Below are 8,359 nucleotides of genomic sequence, written 5' to 3'. Positions count from 1 at the left end.
GTTCTCACATGCTATATTACTGCTTTGATTATTTACGGTTCTGCAGTCGGATGATTCACTCTATCTCCGTTTTCAATGTCCTGCGGTTTCATCCTTTTACATTATTCCTGTTTCTCTATTTATTGAGTACAAGCAATCATTGGCTTAGACTTGATACAAATTTGTCCTTTGTGACACTTTGACTCTTCGGCCTTTGTTTAAGGTTTACTATTCACTGATACTTAACTGCCTTATTCCTTGTGGTTGGTTAATTTTAATTTTCAGTATTTTGCTCTGGAGAGTTGTGGATTTTTGTGGATCATTAGGTCCTGAAATTCAATGGAGTTTTCCCTTAAGTGTTGGCTTTTTATATTTGTTTGTTTTGTCTTATACTAATTCTTTCTCCTCTCGTTTCTTTCATCTGTTTTTTTTTTTTCTTCAATGAACATCTATTCATAGTATTGACCATCTTTGGCCGCCCAATCCTATTGTAGTATGACGATTTTTATTTTCATCATTGCATTTAGTATGTGTGTGCTCTTGGTTTTCTCTTTTGGGGTTGGTTATTTGGGTGGCTTTTACTTATGACTCTTCATATTTTCCCCTTAACTTTTTCATAATTTTGCTCTATTTTTCTAGTCTAGTTTTTACTTTGTCTTTGTTTGTTTTTTTTTCTTTTTCTTTTGTTTGTTTCTTTTAGGTACCACAAGTGTAATTTTAGCTCCTATATTGCTCCATCTTTTTCATTATTTGATTCCATTTTTGTTATTTTTAGGTAGCATTAGTACTGATAAAATGCCTACAGAGACTGAGGAGGAGTTACCAACCCCTACACCCGAGCCCAGTATCTCTGAGGAGGGCAACTTCCATTCCCAATACCAAGTATTGGGGACAATTGGGCAAGGGGGCAACGCCAAAGTCCTCCAGGCCCACCACCGGCTCACAGGAACCCCGGTGGCTGTCAAAGTTCTGCGAAAGGACAAGCAGTGGTTCCAGCCAGCCGTGATGGAAGCAAACATAATGAGAAAGATCAACCACCCCAACATAGTGTCTCTCATACAAGTTATTGAAAAGGAAACGAGAATATACCTCATAATGGAGCTGGTGGAAGGCCAAGAACTCTACCAGTACATCAGAGAGTCAGGGCACATAGAGGAGGATGAGGCCCGGCAAATATTTGAACAGATATTGTCAGCAGTGAGCTACTGCCATGGAAAGGGGATTGTTCACCGAGACCTCAAACTGGACAATATAATGATTGATAAAAACAAAAAGGTCAAAGTCATCGACTTTGGGCTTAGCACCCAATTTCAACCTGGAAAAATGCTAAACCACCACTGCGGCACGTACTCTTTTGGTTCCCCTGAACTCCTCCTTGGCCATCGGTATGACGGGCCGAAGAATGATATGTGGATTATAGGAGTGGTCTTGTACTGTATGGTAGTGGGAAAGCTCCCATTTGATTCAGTGATCATCCAAGAACTGCAAAGACAAGTAGTGGCAGGGGTATATCCTGCTCCCTGTGGGGTTTCAAAAGAACTGGAGGACCTCCTTAGTAAATTACTGAGGGTAAATCCCAACTTTAGACCAACAGCAAGAAAGGCGATGAAACACCCTTGGTTCAAAGAACACTGGAACGGATTGATAGGTCCCTATGAAGAACTGCTTCCCCTCACACCAGACCCGGCCATTTTGGATGCCATGAAAAGCATTGGATTCCAAGCCTCTGTAGTAAAACACTCTTTAAAACAAAGAAAATATAATGAGGAAATGGCAACTTATTTCTTTCTACAAAAGCAGGCTCTCCAGGGGGATGGCTGCACAGCCCAGGCACAGCAAGTGAGTCCCGTTGTAGCCCCATTTCCTAGCCTTGATCCTGCTGCTGCTTTTAGATTAGAACCAAAGAGGAGTGGAAGCCTGCCAGTCCTTGGCACCTTGCGGGTGTCATCCTCCCATGGTCACGTATCTCACTATGGCCAGAATGCTCATCCAAAAGGAGGCAAAAGATCCACTGTGGCTGGTCGTCTCAGGCCTCTACTGATGACACCTACACAGGACCACTATCACAAATGTGCCGTGAGTGTCCCATGCATTCAAACAACAAGCATCTTCACTGAGAAGAGTAGCAATAAGGAAATCAAAGAAGACAACCCACTCTCCCACAGAGCCCCATTAGAGGATAAGCCCATCCCCAGCAGGGTCCGGCACAGAGGTTTTAAGGGGTGGACCAGGAATATAGCAAATGCCCTGATAAAGCTGTGTTGCTGCATGCCAAGGAGAAAGAAACCTCGCCTGGGGCAGAACAGAATCTCCCCCCAGAAATGAGCCACAGGGAGAGTCCAGAGAACAAGCAGCAGGCATAGCCCAGGTACCTTTGTGCTTTGTCCTTTTCAGTTTGCTCTATACTGGTCCTTCCTCTGTCTCTGGTTTCCATTTTCCCCACAATTCTTACCTTGTATCTGCTCTAAGTTCTTTATGAGGTTTCCCCAACACCAAGCCTTCTCCCTCTTCTTGATTTCTCCTCTTCCCAGCAGGGACCCAATAGGATTGATGAGTTCCACACTCTACAGAGTTTTCTAGTTGGCCCATCCCTTCAGATGGACTCCAGCTCCCCCTTAGGCCAATAGCTCCCACAGGGTGAGGACTAGAGGGTCATGGGCTCATGGACTCCTCCAGGGGCTACTGATCTTTTCACATGTGGTCATCAATCACAAGTGCTGCAGAGCAGAGTCTTATTTTTTCAAATGTAACATCCCATTCCATTAAGCCTCAAAACTAATTAACAAGGTTTGTCATTGAATAAGTATCAACAACCTAGTTTGTGGGTTATAGTTGATGGTCAGAATCCTGCATGCATGCATATTGTTTTGCATACTGGTTTTTTTTTTGTTCCTAAGACCTAGTGATCTATTGAATTTTATAGGTAGTAGTTCTAAATGTTTTCTTTCAAAGACCTCAACTGAGAAGTAGAAAAAAGAAGTTATAATATAGTAAGGCAAATCAAAGCCCCAAATGGTAAGCTAAGAATTCTACCTCACTGTCTTTTTTGCTTGGAATAAATTGTCTTGTCTATTTCACAGTGTCATCTGGAAATTCTTTCATGTCCTCAGTATAAACAGTAGGTGATTTCAGACACATGGCAATGGAAAAGACACCAGCAGAAACTACAGCAGCAACAGGAGTAGCAACAATAGCAGAAGCAGCATTAGGCACAGCAGCAGCAGGAGGAGGAGAACAAGGAGGGTAGGAGGAGGAGGAGGAGGAAGATGAAGAGAGGAGGAGAAAGAAGAGGAGGAGGAGGAAGAGAAGGAAGAGGAGGAGAAAGAGGAGGATGAAGAGCAGGGGGAATATTTTGATTCCCTGTCCCCGTGAGAATTGCTGATGACTACTTCTGGACACAGATATCATGCTGAGAACTGTTTATCAAAATGATTTAACAGAATATTAATGTTCATAGAAGACATGTCAATGTTCCTGAGGGCATGCAGCCCTGGAAAAGAGAGCCAGATGGCAGAGGCAAGCAGTGTGGAATGTTCTTACTGAGGAAGACCTTCTCAAAGCTGATGATGTAAGAGGTATGAAGGAGCATTTCATGGGAGTCACGGTCCCATGCCCCTGTGTCAGGGCACACAGAGCTCCTAGCCTTGCATCCTGCGTGAGAGGGGACCTGGAATATTCCCTGATCCCCACAGGGTCCTGGATTGCATGGTTCCCCCTCAGTTATGGTCCTCCCTGTGCCTCATGGGGTACGCAGCTTCTACGGGCTGAATTTATATCAGTGATTAACTGGAGCTGGACCACAACCACACCACAGGCAAGCCCTGGGCACTGAGGACATTAAGAGCAACAGACAACATCTCCTCCACTGCTTCTGACTCTGCTCCATAAGGCAAGGCAGCTCCCACACAGCAGGCATCCAGCCTATCTCCCAGCAGGGAGAGTGTGAGATGTCTGTGGATGAGCCCACAGGGACTACAGGATTCTGTGGGAAGACATCTGGTAGCTTCTGGAGCAGCTGCAGCAGCCAAGATACATGAAGTACAGTGGAGGTGAGCTATAGGACCAGGTAGCAAAGAGCCTGCTCTGGCCAATGCTGATCTGATTCCCTGGGTGCAGGCTGGAATAGTCACTCAGGGCTATTAGAGTGAAGGCCAGCCAAGGGCATACAATGTGTCACTAACATTCTCAAAGTCTTGTCCAGGAAATAAACCACTGGCCTTGACCACTAAAGTTGAGTCCAGACTCATGGGCTACAGGATAGCAGATTGAACTGAGTCTGAATTCCCATGAGTATGACCTCTGGCTGATCCCTAGGCTCAGTATAGATGAGCATGAGAAGGCACCATTGCTGTGTTTGCAGGAGTAGCAGAGAGCTCAGAATACGTGACCCACTCCTAACCCAGACTGGAGCCACTCTGGGGAGGAGATAGCATCATTTGATGGGCTTATGCGGGACACTGTGCTCTGGTTTGTGGCACATACAGCTCCTGTCTTTCTTGCTGACAGTTCAGATCCTCAGCTGGCCTCATCACGGACAGTCCCATGAGGAGTGGGTGTTTGTTTCCTGCTTCACAGTTAGGGCAGGAACAAGCCCAGACGCAGTGAGTAAGGACAGTGCTTCTGTCTTGACCCAGCTTCCTTGTCCTCCCCCCTCCCCCAACTCATATCAGGAGCCACCCAGAGACCTTCATAGGAGTGTGGGTCATGTTAATCGGAATGCACAGCTGGAGATCAAATTCTGGGTAAGGTCTCCATACAGCCCTGGTGGCTCCCACACCCTGCCTACCTAAGTTTTCCCAATTGGGTCCTCAGGGTCGTGGAGAATCTTCTACAGGCTGCCCTGAAGATACAGCCAGTTTCTTGGTAACATTGTGTTTAGCAGAGGTTCTCTGCTTCAGGCACAGGGCCTTCCAGTGAGAGGGTTTGCTGAGTAGCACACCAGGACCAGAAAAGTGTAGAGCCCTCCAGTGGTAGACATGAAGTACTGCAGGAGTTTATTTCCTGATTTCTTCACATCTACCTTGTTCTAAAGGCTTTTTGTCAGACACATAGGGACCTAAGAAACTTGAGTTTGAACCCCCATAGGGAACCCAGGACACTAAACCAGCAGCCCTGTTAAACGTCGGCAGAGGACTGTCTGGGCTCTGTGTTTATAGAATGGCTCTAGACTGGTATGAAGACTGATTGACCAGCCAGTCAAGGAGAGTTAGGGACAGTTAGAGACTTGGAGGAGAGCATGAGCGGCAGACACAGCAGAGTCCAGGCCAACAGTGGAACCAGTTCATTTAATAGAGAAGCATATGCCCTCCCAAAAGGCTGTCAGCTTAAGGCACTGCACTGAAGACCTGACCCAATAACATGCCCAATTTACACATCACCCACCTGTGGCTTGTGGAGGGTCCTCAGGGTAGATCCTAAAGTCCATCATGGCTGAAAGGCAGAAGTTTGCACATCATTGCAATGTGGAGGCTACTCTCTGCTGATGGGACCCACACAGTCTGTGAAAAAGTTTGCTTAAGTGAAAGTTGGCCGTCCTTGAACTCTCTGGTCTTCCAGGGTAGTGTGTGTTGACCACATGCAGAGCCATTCCTGAAAAACATAAGAGCCAAAATTCAACAATAGGGAGAGAATCCTGTGCCAGATGGAATCCCTCAGGCCAGTGCGGATTCAGAGACATCCTATGCCATGGCATGGAGGCTCCCAAGAACTTCTAGGATCAATGTGAGCCACACAGGGGCCACAGTCCATCCTGGGAGAACATTAAAGTATCTGGAATTATCAGGGACCCTAAGGTAGGTTCGTCAGGATATGGAGCTGATGCATGGTGGGATGCTTGGAGGATACAGCCTAAGGCAACGTAGAGGAAAGTGTGTTATGAGAGCTAAGACAGAGCAACCACACAGTCTGAGAACAAGTTTGCTTAAGTGCAATTTGGCCGTCCTTGAACTCTCTGTTCTTCCAGGGTAGGATGGCCTATCGGGCCCAGGACAGAGCGACTATGCCAGAATTACAATGGTCTGTAATAGAGATGGAGAAGGTGTCAGGATGGGACTTGGGCAGTGGATGGAGCTCTATGACTGCAAAGCCTGCCTAGGCTCCAAGGACCCAGAGCTGGCTGCTGCAGGAAGTCCTAGATCACAACTCTGCCGTTCCTCTTCCCAGGTCTTGCTTTTAACTACTGGACCCAACACAAAGCCTCCCTTGCAGGCTTACCAGAGCATGAAAACGAAATGGCCACCTCCTGTAACAAGAAACACTTCTAGAAGAGGAAGGAGACATCAATACATTCACAAAACTTTCAACTCGAAATCTGTCTTGCCAATAAGTGTGCAGGGATAAAGGTAAAGCAGATATTGAGGGACCAACCAGTCAATGACTGACACAAAGTGAGATCTGTCTCATGTGACAGACACAACCTCTGACGCTATTTATGATATTCTTTCTGATTTACTTACAGACAGAAAAGTAGCACACCTGTCTCCAGAGGCTTCACTCAGCAGCTGAAAGCCACAGCCAATCCTCAGATGGAGCTCGGGAAGTCTTGTGGAAGAGTGGGGGGAGAGTGACAAGGAAACTGGTTGGGATAAAACACTACAAGTAGTCCCCTACCGTCAGATACCTTGGACCATGGAGTATGCTAGAGCCTGTGCAACCAACCCCAGAGCCAGGTTAGCTATCTGCAGTTGGTCTCCATGTGGGTCATCTGACAAATAGATCCAGGACTGTCTCAGTCTGTGTTGCCTGCCATTGGATCTGTTCCCCATACCCGGACTGCCTGATTGTAAATCTGTGGGGCAGAATGTGCTCGGGCCACCTGGGACTAGATGTCCCGGGGTGGTGTGGTACCCAGGGTGTCTCCCCTTGTCCAAAGAGAAGGGAGAGCATTATGGTAGAAAGGATTTGTAAGGTGGGACTGGGAAGGGAAGAGGGAGAGTGACTGGGATCAGGATGTAACCTGAATAAAGAAGAAATTATTGGAACTAAAAAAGTTAGCCTGGAAAATGGAAAGATTGATAAGTGGCTAAGAGCACTGAATACTCTTTCAGAGGTCCTGAGTTCAAATCCCAGCAAACACATGGAGGCTCACAAATGTCTCTAATGACATCTGATGCCCTCTCTGGTCTTTCTAAATACAGCTACCCTGTACGTATGCATAACGATTGATTGATTGAATGAATGAATGAATGAATGAATGAATAAATAAATAAATTTTACCTAGACTTAGTTATCAGGCAATGAATAAAATGTCGAGATTATGTTCAAACCCATGTCATGGATTGCCTGGATTTTTAGAACTTCAGGAAACATCTCAACGAAGAACAAGAGAGGCTGAAGAAGAATGGGGAAGGGTTTGATCCCTGAAGTTCCTCAGTGTCCACTAGCACAGCACTTGTCCTTGGGAGATGACATCTTTCACTCTTCCTGACTGTTGCACCAATCAGAATTACAAGCTCTGTGGATGAACCTGTAAAAGAGGACAGTTGCTCTTGGGCAAATATGGAGGTTCCTGACCTCTCAGCAAGCTCACTGCTGACTTTTGAGGTCTCTGGAGGGTGAGCAAAATGAAGACATACAGAGTAGCCTCAGGTTGAGTCAGTCAGGCCCAGGGGGCTCAGTGGTGTCTCTCAGATTCCCAGGCCCTCCCTGAGATTGAACACACTACACAGTGTAAGAGGATTAGGGGATAACCAGGAAATGCAGTTGCTCAGGTGTCTGGCTCTGTAGGAGGGAAATAAATCACAGTGGGAAGCTTCAGGACAGTCAGGTGACCTGAGCCCTCCACAGAGTCTAAGTCCAGACTCACAGACATTCATCTGTCCGCAAGTCTCCTAAACACAGGCCTTGACTGACCTGCAGTCCAGAGTATGTTATTATACAGTGTCGCTTAGAGAGAGGACATAATTTCCAATTAGGCCTTTTCTGTGTCACACTGAGACTGGGTTTATGGTACAGCTGATGCAGATGGGGACTGGCCACAAGTGGCAGTCTATCGCAGATGAAATAAATAAATAAATAAATAAATAAATAAATAAATAAATAAATAAATAAATAAATGAATACCCACTTATCTCACTGCCTGCAATCCTCATTGTCACCACAAGGGAGCGCTGCTTTGACATTCTCAGAAAGAAAAGCTGACTTCCCTCAGGGAAATGGATGGACGGATGGATGGATGGATGGATGGATGGATGGATGGATGGATGGATGGGTGGTTGGGTGGGTGGGTGGATGGATGGATGGATGGATGGATGGATGGATGGATGGATAGACAGAGAAGTGATTTGACTTAATCAGTTTCTTCCTTTCCTACTTTTCTGGTCGAAAACACACTGAACATGTCTGCTGCAATTGCTTGTTCTTCATTTCTGCTTTCTTTGGC

At 46.2% G+C, this 8,359-nt stretch overlaps 1 pseudogene across 3 annotated transcripts in view; it reads left to right on the top strand.

The window, feature by feature from the left end:
* The window catches only part of LOC148007123 (sperm motility kinase Y pseudogene), an 8,985-nt pseudogene extending 938 nt beyond the window's left edge, over positions 1–8,047 (top strand). The window contains exons 2-7 of one of the 3 annotated variants that reach the window (XR_015646217.1): positions 755–2,347; positions 3,060–4,028; positions 4,486–4,580; positions 6,142–6,320; positions 6,437–6,647; positions 7,273–8,047. The product of XR_015646217.1 is annotated as a sperm motility kinase Y pseudogene, transcript variant X2 (transcript). Of the gene's footprint in view, positions 1–754; positions 2,348–3,059; positions 4,029–4,485; positions 6,321–6,436; positions 7,196–7,272 lie in introns of those variants that run through there. The other 2 variants (XR_015646216.1, XR_015646218.1) reach the window with 2 other exon arrangements.
* Positions 8,048–8,359: the final 312 nt, after the last annotated feature.

Source organism: Rattus norvegicus, chromosome 1, assembly GCF_021556685.1.
Source record: "Rattus norvegicus strain SHRSP/BbbUtx chromosome 1, alternate assembly SHRSP_T2T, whole genome shotgun sequence".
Lineage (NCBI taxonomy): Eukaryota > Metazoa > Chordata > Mammalia > Rodentia > Muridae > Rattus > Rattus norvegicus.
This window is presented reverse-complemented; position numbering and strand designations above follow the sequence as displayed.